The following is a 20,681-nucleotide window of genomic DNA, read 5'->3' as shown; positions in this document are numbered from 1 at the left end:
AAGAGACAGCAGGCTTTGGTGAACAGTCATAGAAATTTTCAGGTCTCTGTGGAAATCCAACAAAAAGTTATGACGAGAGAAAAAAGTGGTTCATTTCCACAGTTTGAAATCTGAAGAAATCTGAGCGAAGGACAAATTTCCTACCCTCAAACAAGTCCAACTCATTTCAGAACGGTAATAGGTGAGAAAGAAATTCTTGAATTGTGAGCGTCAGGAGTGTCTGAAGATATACCGGGACAAGCCTCATGTCTTAACTTTGCTTCATTAAGGAGATATGACGATTCGAATATGCCTCTCATTACAGAAATGCAGCGATGATTTTGAACAAGCTCTCCATTCACTTTATATGGAGAGTTTTCTGACATTGTGTTGGTCTGAGGAGATTTGCAAAAATTCTATAAATCCCACAACAATGATAGTGACATTTTCTGAAAGCCAGCAAAAATACCTACGTTTTGATATATAATTTGTGGAAGTTGAGTGAAAATTGAGCAAGTAGCAAACAGTTGTTCGGACATGAAGAGAAGACTGCAAAAGCTTCAGTGGCACACTGGAAGCCAAGAGCATAGCAACCATAACAACGCATGTATTTTGTGAAAAATCACAATTTTGCAACTCAAAACTTTAAGAGGCATAAAAGTAAAACAGTAAAAGATTTGAAAAAGCTGAATCATACCTGAATAGCCCAATAATTTGTGAACATTTTAAAGTTTGAATGGTTGTTCTAGGTGAAAATATGAGGAAGTAGTTAAGTTTCAAAAACAAGCAAATTTTAGCAGAATTGCTGAAGTTTCCCATTCATTTCAATGGGACAAATTAAAGGAAAAAAGTGGAATATTTTAAAAAGTATAATAGTTAAAAATAGCAAAAATCATAGCAGGAATTAGCAAAAATAGCTGAATAGTTTAAAATTTGAACGGTGAAAATCGGCTGAAAATTGTGGAAGTAGTTTAACGGCGAAAAGTGTACGGAAGCAACTAGAATAATAATAATAACTAGAAAAATTTGCATTTCCTGCGAAAATGCAGTGTGGATGCTTAAAGCTGAAGCTGCATGCAAAAAGTAGCTGAAAAAGCTGAAAAGTTGCAGAAATTGTAAAAACTTTGCAGAAGCAAAGGAACTTTGCTAAAATGTAATAATTTAGCAGAACTGCAATATCTTAGATGAAACATAATACTTGGCAGAAATACAATAGCATAGCAGAACTTAGCAGAAATATTGTAACTTACCAGAAACATGATAACTTCTCAAAAATACAAGAATTTAGGAGAAATAGTATAAGATAACAGAAAGAATATATTTAGCCAAAAATACTTAAGCATTACAGAAACACTATGATTTAGAAAAATAGTACAACAGAGCAGAAATACTGTGATTTACCAGAGACACTGTGATGAACTATGAATATTGTAATTTTAAATCAATACTATGTTTTAGCACAAATACTATAATTTGACAGAATTACTATATTTAGCACAAATCTTATAAAATAGCAGAAATAGTATGATTTAGCACAATAGTAATAACTTAAACAGAAAAATTGGAAAAGCAAAATGGACAGCTGAAAAAATGCTGAACATGCTAAGGGTCCCTCAAATATACTTGTTAAATGAAAAAAATTGGCAAAAAAAAATATAACAGCCACACAATCACAAATATGTACACATAAGGAAACACACATGCACAGACAGACACACACACAAGATCCAATTCAGTCAACCAGTCTAAATATATTGAATTTGAAGCTTAGAATGAGGTCATCCCATTAAAAGCCTTTCTCTCTCTCTCTCTCTCTCTCTCTCTCTGTCACACACACACACACACACACAGGGAGAGAGAAGTAAGTTTCTAGGTCAGCCTGGGAGCTGCTGAATTTGAATCCACTAATCAGAGTGGCTGTGTACTTTTTCCCGCCAAAACAGGTGCTTCTGTTTACACACGCAGCACAGAGAGACACAGGATTATTGCAGTCTATTTCTCATAGTGAGGACTCCCCTCAAACAAATGACCATAATTTCCTAACTGTAGGGGTTAGAGCGGTCATTCTTACACCGTTTTGTTCAGAAGTGATTGGGGAATCTTCAAGTGTTGACAATTTATCATTAAAATATGAATTTTTAGAGATATATGACATGGATGACTTATTGACTTAGAAGCCACGAATTCCCCAATATGCAAATTTGAATGCCTGAGGCCACATATATGATTGGCTGGCTGGGAAGCTGTGCAGGCCCTGATTTGAAAATTTGAATTTCTCAGTCCTCACAGAGGATTGGCTGCCTGGGGACCTGGCAGAAATATATAGAAATATTATGATTAAGCATAAATACTACATTTAGTAGAAATACTATGTTTTAGCACAAATACTATAAAAAGCAGAAATACTATAATTTAGCAGAAATACTATATTAAGCACAAATCCTATAAAAAGCAGAAATACTATATTAGGTACAAATCCTATAAAAAGCAGAAATACTATATTAGGCACAAATAGTATAAAAAGCAGAAATACTATAATTTAGCAGAAATACTATGTTAGGCACAAATCCTATAAAAAGAATAAATACTATAATTTAGCAGAAATACTATATTAGGCACAAATCTTATGAAAAGCAGAAATAGTATGATTTAGCAGAATAGTAATAACTTACAAAATTACAAATATGGAGGCATATTGGAACACAAATGCACAGAGGGACACACAAACACAGGCTCTAATCCAGTCAACCAGTCTAACTATATTCAATTTAAATCCTACAATGACATGCTGCCAAATAAGGGCAGGGTCCTCTCTCTCCCACTAAACACACACACACACACACACACACACACACACACACACACAGAGAGAGCTGCCGAATTTAAATCCACCAATCAGAGTGGCTGTTTACGTTTTCCCGCCAAAACAGGTGCATCTTTTTACACACGCAGGACAGAGAGGCACAGGATTATTGCAGCCTATTTCTCATAGTGACGACTCCCCTCAAACAAATGACCATAATTTCCTAACCGTAGGGGCTAGAGCGGTCATTCTTACACCGTTTTGTTCAGAAGAGATGGGGGAATCTTCCAGTGTTAACAATTTATCATTAAAATATGAATTATTAAAGATATTTGACTTCTAATGCACCATAACTGAGCAGAGCGAAGCAAAAACTGCTTTGACTTGCCCTCAAACAACGCTTTCTAACTCGAAATCTATTTGGAGTATCGATATAATTCTTTCACCGTAAGAGACAGCAGGCTTTGGTGAACAGTCATGGAAATTTTCAGGTCTCTGTGGAAATCCAACAAAAAGTTATGACGAGAGAAAAAAGTGGTTCATTTCCACAGTTTGAAATCTGAAGAAATCTGAGCAACGGACGAATTTCCTACCCTCAAACAAGTCCAACTCATTTCAGAACGGTAATAGGTAAGAAAGAAATTCTTGAATTGTGAGCGTCAGGAGTGTCTGAAGATATTCAGGGACAAGCCTCATGTCTTAACTTTGCTTCATTAAGGAGATATGACGATTCGAATATGCCTCTCATTACAGAAATCCAGCGATGATTTTGAACAAACTCTCCATTGACTTTGTATGGAGAGTTTTCTGACCTTGTGTTAGTCTGAGGAGATTTGCCAAAATTCTATAAATCCCACAACAATGATGGTGACATTTTCCGAAAGCCAGCAAAAATACCTACGTTTTGATGTATAATTTGTGGAAGTTGAGTAAAAACTGAGCAAGTAGCAAACAGTTGTTCGGACATGAAGAGAAGACTGCAAAACCTTCAGTGACACACTGGAAGCCAAGAGCATAGCAACCATAACAACGCATGTATTTTGTGAAAAATCACAATTTTGCAACTCAAAACTTTAAGAGGCATAAAAGTAAAACAGTAAAAGATTTGAAAAAGCTGAATCATACATGAATAGCCCAATAATTTGTGAACATTTTAAAGTTTGAATGGTTGTTCTAGGCGAAAGTATGAGGAAGTAGTTAAGTTTCAAAAACAAGCAAAATTTAGCAGAATTTTGGAAGTTTCCCATTCATTTCAATGGGACAAATTAAAGGAAAAAAGTGGAATATTTTAAAAAGTATAATAGCAAAAAATAGCAAAAGTCATAGCGATCATTAGCAGAAATAGCAGAAATAGTTTAAAATTTGAACGGTGAAAATCGGCTGAAAATTGTGGAAGTAGTTAAGTGCCAAAAAGTGTACGGAAGCAACTGGAATAATAAAGTAGAATAAAGAATAAAGAGAAACAGGAACTCAATAGTGTGGATGCTTAAAGCATCCACACAATAATAAAGAATAAAGAGAAACAGGAACTCAATAGTGTGGATGCTTAAGCATCCACACAATAAAGAATAAAGAGAAACAGGAACTCAATAGTGTGGATGCTTAAGCATCCACACAATAATAATAATAATAAAGAATAAAGAGAAACAGGAACTCAATAGTGTGGATGCTTAAAGCATCCACACAATAACTAGAAAAATTTGCATTTCCTGCGAAAATGCAGTGTGGATGCTTAAAGCTGAAGCTGTATGCAAAAAGTAGCTGAAAAAGCTGAAAAGTTGCAGAAATTGTAAAAACTTTGCAGAAGCAAAAGAAGTTTGCTAAAATGGAATAACTTAGCAGAACTGCAATATCTTAGAGGAAACATAATACTTGGCAGAAATACAATAGCATAGCAGAATTTAGCAGAAATATTGTAACTTACCAGAAACATGATAACTTCTCAAAAATACAAGAATTTAGGAGAAATAGTATAAGATAACAGAAAGAATATATTTAGCCAAAAATACTTAAACATTACAGAAACACTATGATTTAGAAAAATAGTACAACAGAGCAGAAATATTGTGATTTACCAGAGACACTGTGATGAACTATGAATATTGTAATTTTAAATTGAGACTATGTTTTAGCACAAATATTATAATTTGGCAGAAATACTATAATTTAGCAGAAATACTATATTAAGCACAAATCCTATAAAAAGCAGAAATACTGTACTATGATTTAGTAGAAAAACTATAATTAATCAGAAATACTAAATTTAGCAGAAATACTATATTAAGCACAAATCCTATAAAAGCAGAAATAGCATATTAAGCACAAATCTTATAAAATAGCAGAAATAGTATGATTTAGCACAATAGTAATAAGTTAAACAGAAAAATTGGAAAAGCAAAATGGACAGCTGAAAAAATGCTGAACATGCTGAGGGTCCCTCAAATATACTTGTTAAATGACAAAAATCTGCAAAAAAATTTATTACAGCCACACAATCACAAATATGTACACATGAGGAAACACACATGCACAGAGAGACCCACACACAAGATCCAATTCAGTCAACCAGTCTAAATATATTGAATTTAAATCTTAGAATGAGATCATCCCATTAAAAGCCTCTCTCTCTCTCTCTCTCTCTCTCTCTCTCCCTCTCTGTCACACACACACACACACACACACACACACACGGAGAGAGAAGTAAGTTTCTAGGTCAGCCTGGGAGCTGGTGAATTTGAATCCACCAATCAGAGAGGCTGTGCACTTTTCCCCACCAAAACAGGTGCATCTGTTTACACACGCAGCAGCACAGAGAGGCACAGGATTATTGCAGTCTATTTCTCATAGTGACGACTCCCCTCAAACAAATGACCGTAATTTCCTAACCGTAGGGGCTAGAACGGTCATTCTTACACCGTTTTGTTCAGAAGAGATGGGGGAATCTTCAAGTGTTGACAATTTAATATTAAAATATGAATTTTTAGAGATATATGACATGGATGACTTGTTGACTTAGAAGCCACGAATTCCCCAATATGCAAATTTGAATGCCTGAGACCACATATGTGATTGGCTGGCTGGGAAGCCGTGCAGGCCCTGATTTGTGGATTTGAATTCCTCAGCCCTCAGATATGATTGGCTGGCTTAGAAGCCACGAAGGCCCCAATATGCAAATTTGAATGCCTCAGGACACTTATTTGATTGGCTGGGAAACTGTGCAGGCCCTGATTTGAAAATTTGAATGTCTCAGTCCTCACAGAGGATTGGCTGCCTGGGGACCTGGCAGAAATATATAGAAATACTATTATTAAGCATAAATACTACATTTAGTAGAAATACTATGTTTTAGCACAAATACTATAAAAAGCAGAAATACTATAATTTAGCAGAAATACTATATTAAGCACAAATCCTATAAAAAGCAGAAATACTATATTAGGCACAAATCCTATAAAAAGCAGAAATACTATATTAGGCACAAATAGTATAGCAGAAATACTATGTTTGGCACAAATCTTATGAAAAGCAGAAATAGTATCATTTAGCAGAATAGTAATAACTTACAAAATTACAAATATGGAGGCATATTGAAACACAAATGCACAGAGGGACACACAAACACAGGCTCTAATCCAGTCAACTAGTCTAACTATATTCAATTTAAATCCTACAATGACATGCTGCCAAATAAGGGCAGGGTCCTCTCTCTCCCACTAAACAAACACACACACACACACACACACACACACACACACACACACAGACAGACACAGAGGGAGAGAGCTGCCGAATTTAAATCCACCAATCAGAGTGGCTGTTTACGTTTTCCCGCCAAAACAGGTGCATCTTTTTACACACGCAGGACAGAGAGGCACAGGATTATTGCAGCCTATTTCTCATAGTGAGGACTCCCCTCAAACAAATGACCATAATTTCCTAACCGTAGGGGCTAGAGCGGTCATTCTTACACCGTTTTGTTCAGAAGAGATGGGGGAATCTTCCAGTGTTAACAATTTATCATTAAAATATGAATTATTAAAGATATTAGACTTCTAATGCACCATAACTGAGCAGAGCGAAGCAAAAACTGCCTTGACTTGCCCTCAAACAACGCTTTGTAACTCGAAATCTATTTGGAGTATCAATATCATTCTTTCACCGTAAGAGACAGCAGGCTTTGGTGAACAGTCATGGAAATTTTCAGGTCTCTGTGGAAATCCAAAAAAAAGTTATGACGAGAGAAAAAAGTGGTTCATTTCCAGAGTTTTAAATCTGAAGAAATCTGAGCGAAGGACGAATTTCCTACCCTCAAACAAGTCCAACTCATTTCAGAACGGTAATAGGTGAGAAAGAAATTCTTGAATTGTGAGCGTCAGGGGTGTCTGAAGATATTCGGGGACAAGCCTCATGTCTTAAAGTCGCTTCGTTAAGGAGATATGACGATTCGAATATGCCCCTCATTACAAAAATCCAGCGATGATTTTGAACAAGCTCTCCATTGACTTTATATGGAGAGTTTTGAGACCTTGTGTTGGTCTGAGGAGATTTGCAAAAATTCTATGAATCCCACAACAATGATAGTGACATTTTCTGAAAGCCAGCAAAAATACCTACGTTTTGATGTATAATTTGTGGAAGTTGAGTGAAAATTGAGCAAGTAGCAAGAAGTTGTTCGGACATGAAGTGAAAATTGCAAAACCTTCAGTGGCACACTGGAAGCCAAGAGCATAGCAACCATAACAACGCATGTATTTTGTGAAAAATCACAATTTTGCAACTCAAAACTTTAAGAGGCATAAAAGTAAAACAGTAAAACATTTGAAAAAGCTGAATCATACCTGAATAGCCCAATAATTTGTGAACATTTTAAAGTTTGAATGGTTGTTCTAGGTGAAAATATGAGGAAGTAGTTAAGTTTCAAAAACAAGCAAATTTTAGCAGAATTGCAGAAGTTTCCCATTCATTTCAATGGGACAAATTAAAGGAAAAAAGCTTAATATTTTAAAAAGTATAATAGTTAAAAATAGCAAAAATCGTAGCGTAAATTAGCAGAAATAGCAGAATAGTTTAAAATTTGAACGGTGAAAATCGGCTGAAAATTGTGGAAGTAGTTAAGTGCCAAAAAGTGTACGGAAGCAACTAGAATAATAATAATAAAGAATAAAGAGAAACAGGAACTCAATAGTGTGGATGCTTAAAGCATCCACACAATAATAACTAGAAAAATTTGCATTTCCTGCGAAAATGCAGTGTGGATGCTTAAAGCTGAAGCTGTATGCAAAAAGTAGCTGAAAAAGCTGAAAAGTTGCAGAAATTGTAAAAACTTTGCAGAAGCAAAAGAAGTTTGCTAAAATGGAATAACTTAGCAGAACTGCAATATCTTAGAGGAAACATAATACTTGGCAGAAATACAATAGCATAGCAGAATTTAGCAGAAATATTGTAACTTACCAGAAACATGATAACTTCTCAAAAATACAAGAATTTAGGAGAAATAGTATAAGATAACAGAAAGAATATATTTAGCCAAAAATACTTAAACATTACAGAAACACTATGATTTAGAAAAATAGTACAACAGAGCAGAAATATTGTGATTTACCAGAGACACTGTGATGAACTATGAATATTGTAATTTTAAATTGAGACTATGTTTTAGCACAAATATTATAATTTGGCAGAAATACTATAATTTAGCAGAAATACTATATTAAGCACAAATCCTATAAAAAGCAGAAATGGTATGATTAAGCACAAATACTACATTTAGTAGAAATACTTTGTTTTAGCACAAATCCCATAAAAAGCAGAAATACTGTACTATGATTTAGTAGAAAAACTATAATTAATCAGAAATACTAAATTTAGCAGAAATACTATATTAAGCACAAATACTATGAAAAGCAGAAATAGTATGATTAAGCATAAATACTACATTTAGCAGAAATACTATATTAAGCACAATTCCTATAAAAGCAGAAATAGTATATTAAGCACAAATCTTATAAAATAGCAGAAATAGTATGATTTAGCACAATAGTAATAAGTTAAACAGAAAAATTGGAAAAGCAAAATGGACAGCTGAAAAAATGCTGAACATGCTGAGGGTCCCTCAAATATACTTGTTAAATGACAAAAATCTGCAAAAACATTTATTACAGCCACACAATCACAAATATGTACACATGAGGAAACACACATGCACAGAGAGACGCACACACAAGATCCAATTCAGTCAACCAGTCTAAATATATTGAATTTAAATCTTAGAATGAGATCATCCCATTAAAAGCCTTTCTCTCTCTCTCTCTCTCTCTCTCTCTCTCTCTCTCTCTGTCACACACACACACACACACACACACACACACACACACACACACACAGGGAGAGAGAAGTAAGTTTCTAGGTCAGCCTGGGAGCTGGTGAATTTGAATCCACCAATCAGAGAGGCTGTGCACTTTTCCCCACCAAAACAGGTGCATCTGTTTACACACGCAGCAGCACAGAGAGACACAGGATTTTTGCAGTCTATTTCTCATAGTGACGACTCCCCTCAAACAAATGACCGTAATTTCCTAACCGTAGGGGCTAGAACGGTCATTCTTACACCGTTTTGTTCAGAAGAGATGGGGGAATCTTCAAGTGTTGACAATTTAATATTAAAATATGAATTTTTAGAGATATATGACATGGATGACTTGTTGACTTAGAAGCCACGAATTCCCCAATATGCAAATTTGAATGCCTGAGACCACATATGTGATTGGCTGGCTGGGAAGCCGTGCAGGCCCTGATTTGTGGATTTGAATTCCTCAGCCCTCAGATATGATTGGCTGGCTTAGAAGCCACGAAGGCCCCAATATGCAAATTTGAATGCCTCAGGACACTTATTTGATTGGCTGGGAAACTGTGCAGGCCCTGATTTGAAAATTTGAATGTCTCAGTCCTCACAGAGGATTGGCTGCCTGGGGACCTGGCAGAAATATATAGAAATACTATTATTAAGCATAAATACTACATTTAGTAGAAATACTATGTTTTAGCACAAATATTATAAAAAGCAGAAAAACTATAATTTAGCAGAAATACTATATTAAGCACAAATCCTATAAAAAGCAGAAATACTATAATTTAGAACAAATAGTATAAAAAGCAGAAATACTATAATTTAGCAGAAATACTATGTTAAGCACAAATCCTATAAAAAGCAGAAATACTATAATTTAGCAGAAATACTATGTTAGGCACAAATCCTATAAAAAGCAGAAATACTATAATTTAGCAGAAATACTATATTAGGCATAAATCCTATGAAAAGCAGAAATAGTATGATTTAGCAGAAATACTGTATTTAGCACAAGTACCGAAAAGTACCAGAAATACTATGATTTAGCAGAATAGTAATAACTTATTGAAACACAAATGCACAGAGGGACACACAAACACAGGCTCTAATCCAGTCAACCAGTCTAACTATGTTCAATTTAAATCCTACAATGACATGCTGTCAAATAAGGGCAGGGTCCTCTCTCTCCCACTAAACACACACACACACACACACACACACACACACACACACACACACACACACACACACACACAGGGAGAGAGGACTAAGTTTCTAGGTCAGCCTGGGAGCTGCTGAATTTGAATCCACCAATCAGAGAGGCTGTTTACGTTTTCCCGCCAAAACAGGTGCATCTTTTTACACACGCAGCACAGAGACATAGACCTGGGGCCCGTTCTTCGTACCTCGCTAAGTAGGTTAGCCGGATTAGATTGTTGACGATTTCGCGTGATCCTGGATCAGTCGGTTCCCCGAAGCTCATCCGGGACTTGCTGTCATAGCAACAGAGCCGTAAGCGTAAACCTGCTCGGGAGCAGGTTTACTTTATGTAAACAGGATTAGATCGCGGCCACGCAGGTATGTCCGCTTCATTTATACGAAAGCAACAGCGATATTTTTCCACTGTTTCACCATAAATAAATATTATCAATGTAACTAAAGATAATGCAGCACTTGATCCTTTTATTGATGTCACACAGATACATACAGGTCATTTCCTAAAAAAGGGAAATGTACTATTAACATTCTATTACATGTATGTGATTATTACAGATGTAATTCATATTTCAGAGTAGTAATTGTAAATTACTTCGTGTAATCAAGATGAGAGACCACGGCTATAAAAGCGAAGGTGGATTTGGGAAGCCTGTCGCAGCCATGTCCTGTCCGTATACGCGACCAACCCATTGCGGAAGGTGCAAGATTGATAAGGAGAGTCCTCAGAATTCAGCGTATATTGCGGAACAGACAGGATCCTTTAGCTCAGCGCGACAGTGTGCTCATAGAGAGATATCGATATTCCCGTGAGGGTATTATTTACTTAACCAACTTGTTGACGAGGGGGTGCAGGACCACCACCTGTCTTTTTTTGCTCTGCCCTTTTCTTGGTTGCTGTTATGAACAAACTAACAGAGTATTACAGGCCAGTATTACCTTGCCAAGAGACGCAAAGCAATCTAAGAGATAAATATTACCATTCTGTAGAATACTCCTGTATTCCACTTTTACTTGTTCCCATGTTCTTGTGGGTCCTGTTGTGGCTCTAATGTGAAAGGGGATATAATATAACATATTATAATATAATATAATGCCATATGATATTGGACAATATAGTGTCATATGATAGATCTACCCTACCGCCTACTGGTGTTGGCCAGAGGGGCCGATGGCGCGATATGGCAGCCTGGCTACAACCGTAGCTGCCTCCACCAGTGTGTGAATGTGGGAGTGAATGAATAGTGGTATCGTACAGCGCTTTGGGTGCCTTGGAAAGCGCTATATAAATCCAATCCATTATTATTATTATTATTAAATTACCTACGAGTTTGATTTGTCAGCAACTTTCTGCCAGCCCTCTCTCCTTGCTTTTGCAGCCTTTGCAGTGTTCTCTTGCGTTTTAATTAAACTCTGAAACTCCTGAAATCCCTCACTCATGAGTTCATGCTCTGCTGCCGGAAAATACCGAGCACGCCCCTTGGACATTTTCGCCGACCAATCAGCGGGTTGCCGATCAATGTTTCTACTATCGATGCGTAGCCCCTTTTACGACACCCAGTGATGTCACATTCCTGCGTCCAGCTGTAGTAATCGTCAACAGCAGGTGTGTTCGGGGAACCGGATTAGCGAGCTCACGGTTAGCGCGATGATTTGATCTTGGATGTGTCATTTGATCTTGGATGTAGTAAGCGACGTACGAAGAACGGGCCCCTGCTTCTTTCAGTTTATTTCACTTAGTGAGGATTCCCCTCAAACAAATGACCATAATTTCCTAACCATAGGGGCTAGAGCGGTCATTCTTACACCGTTTTGTTCAGAAGAGATGGGGGAATCTTCAAGTGTTGACAATTTATCATTAAAATATGAATTTTTAGAGATATATGACATGGATGACTTGTTGACTTAGAAGCCACGAATTCCCCAATATGCAAATTTGAATACCTGGAGCCCACATACATGATTGGCTGGCTGGGAAGCTGTGCAGGCCCTGATTTGTGGATTTGAATTCCTCAGCCCTCAGATATGATTGGCTGGCTTAGAAGCCATGAAGGCCCCAATATGCAAATTTGAATGCCTCAGGACACATATATGATTGGCTGGGAAGCCGTGCAGGCCCTGATTTGAAAATTTGAATTTCTCAGTCCTCACAGAGGATTGGCTGCCTGGGGACCTGGCAGAAATATATAGAAATACTATGATTAAGCATAAATACTACATTTAGTAGAAATACTATGTTTTAGCACAAATACTATAAAAAGCAGAAATACTATAATTTAGCAGAAATACTATATTAAGCACAAATCCTATAAAAAGCAGAAATACTATATTAGGTACAAATCCTATAAAAAGCAGAAATACTATATTAGGCACAAATCCTATAAAAAGCAGAAATACTATATTAGGCACAAATAGTATAAAAAGCAGAAATACTATAATTTAGCAGAAATACTATGTTTGGCACAAATCCTATAAAAATAATAAATACTATAATTTAGCAGAAATACTATATTAGGCACAAATCTTATGAAAAGCAGAAATTGTATCATTTAGCAGAATAGTAATAACTTACAAAATTACAAATATGGAGGCATATTGAAACACAAATGCACAGAGGGACACACAAACACAGGCTCTAATCCAGTCAACCAGTCTATATTCAATTTAAATCCTACAATGACATGCTGCCAAATAAGGGCAGGGTCCTCTCTCTCCCACTAAACACACACACACACACACACACACACACACACACACACAACACACACAGGGAGAGAGGACTAAGTTTCTAGGTCAGCCTGGGAGCTGCTGAATTTGAATCCACCAATCAGAGAGGCTGTTTACGTTTTCCCACCAAAACAGGTGCATCTTTTTACACACGCAGCACAGAGACATAGACCTGCTTCTTTCAGTTTATTTCACATAGTGAGGATTCCCCTCAAACAAATGACCATAATTTCCTAACCATAGGGGCTAGAGCGGTCATTCTTACACCGTTTTGTTCAGAAGAGATGGGGGAATCTTCAAGTGTTGACAATTTATCATTAAAATATGAATTTTTAGAGATATATGACATGGATGACTTGTTGACTTAGAAGCCACGAATTCCCCAATATGCAAATTTGAATACGTCAGGACACATATATGATTGGCTGGGAAACCGTGCAGGCCCTGATTTGAAAATTTGAATGTCTAAGTCCTCACAGAGGATTGGCTGCCTGGGGACCTGGCAGAAATATATAGAAATATATAGAAATACTATGATTAAGCATAAATACTACATTTAGTAGAAATACTATGTTTTAGCACAAATACTATAAAAAGCAGAAATACTATAATTTAGCAGAAATACTATATTAAGCACAAATCCTATAAAAAGCAGAAATAGGATGATTAAGCATAAACACTACATTTAGTAGAAATATTATGTTTGAGCAAAAATCCTATAAAAAGCAGAAATACTATATTAGGCACAAATCCCATAAAAAGCAGAAATAGTATGATTAAGCATAAATACTACATTTAGTAGAAATACTATGTTTTAGCACAAATAGTATAAAAAGCAGAAATACTGTAATTTAGCAGAAATACTATATTAGGCACAAATCTTATAAAATAGCAGAAATAGTATGATTTAGCACAATAGTAATCAGTTAAACAGAAAAATTGGAAAAGCAAAATGGACAGCTGAAAAAATGCTGAACATGCTGAGGGTCCCTCAAATATATTTTTTAAATGAAAAAATCAGCAAAAAAATGCACAGGGAGAGAGAAGTAAGTTTCTAGGTCAGCCTGGGAGCTGCTGAATTTGAATCCACCAATCAGAGAGCCTGTGTACTTTTTCCCGCCAAAACATGTGCCTCTTTTTACACACGCAGCACAGAGAGGCACAGGATTATTGCAGCCTATTTCTCATAGTGAGGACTCCCCTCAAACAAATGACCATAATTCCCAAACCGTAGGGGCTAGAGCGGTCATTCTTACACCGTTTTGTTCAGAAGAGATGGGGGAATCTTCCAGTGTTTACAATTTATCATTAAAATATGAATTATTAAAGATATTTGACTTCTAATGCACCATAACTGAGTAGAGCGAAGCAAAAACTGCCTTGACTTGCCCTCAAACAACGCTTTGTAACTCGAAATCTATTTGGAGTATCGATATCATTCTTTCACCGTAAGAGACAGCAGCTTTGGTGGAACAGTCATGGAAATTTTCAGGTCTCTGTGGAAATCCAAAAAAAAATTATGACGAGAGAAAAAAGTGGTTCATTTCCAGAGTTTTAAATCTGAAGAAATCTGAGCGAAGGACGAATTTCCTACCCTCAAACAAGTCCAACTCATTTCAGAACGGTAATAGGTGAGAAAGAAATTCTTGAATTGTGAGCGTCAGGGTGTCTGAAGATATTCGGGGACAAGCCTCATGTCTTAACTTTGCTTCGTTAAGGAGATATGACGATTCGAATATGCCTCTCATTACAGAAATCCAGTGGTGATTTTGAACAAGCTCTCCATTCACTTTATATGGAGAGTTTTCTGACCTTGTGTTAGTCTGAGGAGATTTGCAAAAACTCTATAAATCCCACAACAATGATGGTGACATTTTCTGAAAGCCAGCAAAAATACCTACGTTTTGATGTATAATTTGTGGAAGTTGAGTGAAAATTGAGCAAGTAGCAGGAAGTTGTTCGGACATGAAGTGAAAATTGCAAAACCTTCAGTGGCACACTGGAAGCCAAGAGCATAGCAACCATAACAACACATGTATTTTGTGAAAAATCACAATTTTGCAACTCAAAACTTTAAGAGGCATAAAAGTAAAACAGTAAAAGATTGAAAAAGCTGAATCATACCTGAATAGCCCAATAATTTGTGAACATTTTAAAGTTTGAATGGTTGTTCTAGGTGAAAATATGAGGAAGTAGTTAAGTTTCAAAAACAAGCAAATTTTAGCAGAATTGCTGAAGTTTCCCATTCATTTCAATGGGACAAATTAAAGGAAAAAAGTGGAATATTTTAAAAAGTATAATAGTTAAAAATAGCAAAAATCGTAGCGTAAATTAGCAGAAATAGCAGAATAGTTTAAAATTTGAACGGTGAAAATCGGCTGAAAATTGTGGAAGTAGTTAAGTGCCAAAAAGTGTACGGAAGCAACTAGAATAATAATAATAATAAAGAATAAAGAGAAACAGGAACTCAATAGTGTGGATGCTTAAAGCATCCACACAATAATAAAGAATAAAGAGAAACAGGAACTCAATAGTGTGGATGCTTAAAGCATCCACACAATAATAATAATAAAGAATAAAGAGAAACAGGAACTCAATAGTGTGGATGCTTAAAGCATCCACACAATAATAATAAAGAATAAAGAGAAACAGGAACTCAATAGTGTGGATGCTTAAAGCATCCACACAATAATAAAGAATAAAGAGAAACAGGAACTCAATAGTGTGGATGCTTAAAGCATCCACACAATAAGAGAAACTTACCTCAGCTTGAGCCCAACTCATGGATCGTGGAATGTAGACAAAGCAGCGTTGATTGAAATGAGTCCAACCATAAGGACAACCAGAGGACATGTTGAACCGGTAACTCTTTGCTGGGAACAGATAAATAGCTGTATGTATGTATCTCCAGCTGATATTGTACTGTTTGATTTTTTATTATGACATGTACAATATTGAAAAAAAACAACCATACAAATACCAGCTTGACAATTAAATATTACATATTTAAGTGATTGACAATATACAGGGCACTTTGACTACCTCACAATTATATATTGTAATTATATCAATGCAGCTGTAATCTTTTTTTTATTGATTATTAATCATTTTCATCAAATTAATCATTTCAAGTAATAGGCAGTAAAATTTCAAAACACAAAGTTTCATTAAAAATTGTTATTGATTTTATGATTATTAGTATATTTACAAAGAGAACTGAACAGAACAAAACATGATCACTTAAATACAAGTCAATGCAGATGTGTTTTAGCAGCTGATTCTGCAAGTGTTATCTCTAGTCATTCTAAAGCTGAGGGGACATGATGGCAAAGTATGGTCAGCTTTGGATTTCAACTTTTTAATAGCCAGAAGGGCTGATATGAGGCTGATATGAGGCTGACACTTTTGGTATTTAACTTGTGTTCAGACTTAGACAGCTGTGAGAAACCAATATGGTCTTTTTAGTTATACAATTTATATTCAATGAACAACTTTAATGTATCTAAAAGGTCTTTAAATTGGCTTGTGACTGTTTTTATTTTCGTTTTCTTTGGACACTATTTCTACGTCAAAGTTAAATTTCACAATCTCTCTCTCTCTCTCACTCTGTGATATATAAATATAAATTTTAAAATGCATTTTTGTTTTTCTTTCATTCCTTAAAATGTGTTCTCTACATTCTAAACTGAGAGTCGCATCATGCATGACACAATTGATTTTCTTTTCTTTATAAATGTGATTAACTCTGGTGAAAATATGGAAATGTCCACTGACCAGTTGGAATTAAACCTCCTGCACCACCGCTGACGTCTTCACGTGGCAGAAATGAACACAGCAAAACAATAGATGGCGACTGATTATTTAAACACGTACATACTGACATATATTTACATACTTCTCATTATACGGCAATACTCACAAGCAGTGGTCAGAAACATCGATCCACAAAGAAGTGCAGCCACAACCAGGAGCTTCATGGTGTCTCTGTGAAAAAACAGAAGACATAAGTACTGACAAATCTTTAAAGAAAGGAGAAAAGATAATTTGAGAGTTTGTACCAGACCTTTTGTAGAAGGTCTTCTTTCTTTTCACTGTGAGCCAGTAGCTTCAGTCTTCCACCATAGAGGTGATGAAAAGCTCTGAGACTAGTGTTTATATACTCTTACATTTGTATACTTGCAAAATCAGGAAATGACTTATTTCTTAACCAAAAAAAAACAAAAAACAAACAAACAAAAGCCCAATTGCCTCATCCCTAATTTGATTTCATGCTGACTTGGTTTCAGAAATTTACTGATAGTCAACAGAGAGGTTTCAAAGAGTACAAGGATCAAGGATATTAAAATACATTGTAATTAGTGTCTTTATCAGTATTTAAAAAGATACAATGCATAACGTCTTCCTCCTGTTCTAAAAGTTAAGAATGTATTGCCACCCCTTGATAACGTAATTGTGACTGAAAATATTGTTGCAGTTAGTTAAATATAAACTGGAAGAAATATCATGTTGTCCTTTGAGATAAAATTGAAGATTTAAACAGTTTTAAATCCATTACACTAACAGAGAACTCCACAGCCCGGTAACATGGACTTTAAATACTTACAACTTTAAATAAAGACAGTAGCTGCAGGTTTCATAGATGTGTAATTTATTCTTTTCATTTAATAGAGTCCACATTATTATAGTAATAAGGTCTATTATACTATAGTATAATAGTGCGCATGTGCCAACCAGCATGTAGCCTGTTACAGTTAGTCCTGCTTTTTCTCATTAGTTTAGCTTTTTTTCCTTAATTGTACTTTTATCTGTTTATTATCTTTCCCTCAATCATGTGGATTGAGAGAGTTTCTGTTCTGCTGGTGGACGCAGAAGTGCTACTTTTGTCGAGGAACGGGACAACACCTATATACTGCATGGACTGTTTACTCGCTGGCCAGACCTGCAGACGTACCAGCTGAAATTTGGATAAAAACATATCGGGGATGCAGAGGTCAAGGACAGAAGAGAAGAAAGAAGGAGACGGTGAGACAGCGGAGGCTCAAAGCAAGGAGGAGGTATAAACCGTGTCTGCCGTCTATCGTATGGGAAATGTGCGATCGTTAATAAATAAAATTGATGAGCTCTCAGCGCTTGTACGGAGTCAGAGGGAATACCGGGAGTATAGTCTTATGTCTTTCACTAAATCATGGATGCACCAGGACATTCCCAACGATAACACATCCTTGGAAGGCTTCCATACTGTTCGGGCAGACAGGGACAGCATCAGTAGTGGTAAAAAGAAAGGAGGTGGGCTTGCTGTTTTTGTTATACATAACAATAAAAGAAAGGTTTTGTTGCCCGGATATTGAACTGTGTGCTGTTGGATTCGGGCCGTATCATTTGCCCAGGGAATTTGCTCACGTCAGATTGCTGGCTGTTTACGTTCCTCCCTCGGCTAACCCCAGAGCTGCATGTGACACTACCCACTCAGCACCCAAGTGCCTTCATTCTGATCTCGGGTGACTTCAACCATGTTACATGGACAATACATTACCAGCATTTAAACAGTATGTAGACTGTCCCACCAGGGGGGAGAGAATCTTAGACCTACTGTATGCTAATGCTAAGGATGCATACAGCTCCTCCTCCCTCCCCCCACTTGGAAGGTCAGATCACAACCTGATTCACCTCACCCCCCACTATGTGCCAATGGTGAGGAGGGAACCTGTCACCACGAGGAGCATTACCCACATCACCCACTGCGTGAGTATGTGAGTGGGCTGAGCAGCTCCTTTAGTCAGAGACTGAAACACCCTCGCTGCAGGAAGGAGCGCTTTCGCAGATCATTCATCCCAACAGCAGTTAGACTCTATAACTCCTCAATCACGATGTCATAAGTCACTGGACACTGTGAACATCCACAGTCACCACTTTATGCATAATGGACCTTCCATGACCTTCCAAGCTATATAGTTTATGTCTTCCATATTTCCAACTATATCCATAATCACATACTGTGTATGCTACCATTGTATATAGTGTATTATCTTACTTTTTTCATTGATTGTACTTATTTGTATTTTTGTATTTCCTTCATATATCTGTACCTCAGCTGAGGTGACGCAAAAATTTCCCCTTTGTGGGATCAATAAAGTCTTATCTTATCTTATTAGGAGGTGGTCAGAGGAGGCCTTGGCGGAACTACAGGGCTGTTTCGAGGTGACCGACTGGGAGATACTCTGTGAGCCTCACGCCGAGGACATCAATGGGCTTACTGAGTGTATCACAGACTACATAACTTTCTGCACAGACTCAATTGTTCCAGCTCAGACTGTTCATTGTTTCCCAAATAACACGTTGTGGGTGACTAAGGTAAAGAGGTGAGAAGGGTTCAGGTGTTTCTGAAGGACAAGATCAGAGAGGCTAAGGACAATTACAGGAGGAAGCTGGAGTGGAAACTCCAGCAAAACAGCATGAGAGAGGTTTCGAATGGCATGAAGACCATCACTGGATTCAGGCCAACCAACAGCAGGGGAGGTAAGGGAGGTGAGAATAGAGCTAATGAGTTGAATTTGTTCTTCAACAGATTCGAAACTGCAGTGACTGCTCTCACCCCCCCCCAAAAAAAAACCTCACCTGTAGTCAGCCTGGAATCCAGAACAACACCACTGTACCTCCCTCTCTCTTCACATAGCGCTGTTGTCTCTTGTGAGAGTCCTGACACCTCAATCGTGCCTATACCCATCTGGACCAGCCGGTGAGCACTGTGAGGGTCATGTTTTTTGACATTTCCAGTGCTTTCAATACCATCAGGCCGACCCTCCTGGGTGATACGTTAGCAGCGATGCAGGTGGATGCTTCTCTGGTGTCCTGGATTGTTGATTACCTGACAGGAAGACCACAATATGTACGTCTCCCACAGTGTGTGTCTGACAAGGTGATCAGCAACACAGGGGCACCACAGGGGACTGTCCTCTCCCCCTTCCTCTTCACCCTCTACACCACAGACTTCAGCCACTGCACAGAGACCTGCCATCTTCAGAAGTTTTCTGATGACTCTGCGGTGGTTGGATGCATCAGCAGGGATGATGAGACAGAGTACCGGGCTGTGGTCGACTCCTTTGTCACGTGGTGTGAGCAGAATCATCTGCAGCTCAACGTGGCAAAGACCAAGGAACTGATCGTGGACTTCAGGAAGACCAGGAAACACTTGACCCCTGTTTCAATCCAGGGGATCAATGTGGACATTGTGGAGGACTATAAATACCTTGGAGTACACATTGACAATAAACTGGACTGGGCTAAAAACACCACAGCACTTTACAGGAAGGGCCAGAGTCGTCTCTATTTTTTGAGGTGACTGAGGTCCTTCATCATCTGCTGAAGAATGCTCAGGATTTTCTATGATTCTGTTGTGGCCAGTGCGATCCTCTATGCTGCTGCATGCTGGAGGAGCAGGCTGAGTGTCGCAGATGCCAACAGACTTAATAAACTGATCCGTAAGGCCAGTAATGTTGTGGGGATGGAGCTGGACTCCCTTAAGGTGGTGTCGGAGAGGCGGATGTTGTCCAAGATAAAGACAATGTGGGATAATACCTTCCACCCACTCCATGACATGCCGGTCAGTCACAG

General features: G+C 37.3%; 1 long non-coding RNA gene across 1 annotated transcript; it reads right to left on the bottom strand.

Moving 5' to 3' along the window:
* Window positions 1-15,833: 15,833 nt before the first annotated feature.
* LOC146565114 (uncharacterized) lies at window positions 15,834-17,056 on the bottom strand. The gene is made up of 3 exons (XR_014894304.1): window positions 16,990-17,056; window positions 16,845-16,880; window positions 15,834-15,943 (listed from the first exon to the last, which is right to left on the bottom strand). It is a non-coding gene; the product is annotated as an uncharacterized LOC146565114 (long non-coding RNA).
* Between the last annotated feature and the right edge of the window lie 3,625 nt (window positions 17,057-20,681).

The sequence above is a fragment of the Mchenga conophoros genome, linkage group LG11 (assembly GCF_057382185.1).
Source record: "Mchenga conophoros isolate Kocher_MC1m ecotype Shallow Benthic linkage group LG11, M_conophoros_male_GT1.1, whole genome shotgun sequence".
NCBI classification, from domain to species: domain Eukaryota; kingdom Metazoa; phylum Chordata; class Actinopteri; order Cichliformes; family Cichlidae; genus Mchenga; species Mchenga conophoros.
Note: the sequence above shows the minus strand (reverse complement) of the source record. Positions and strands in the feature narration are given on the sequence as shown.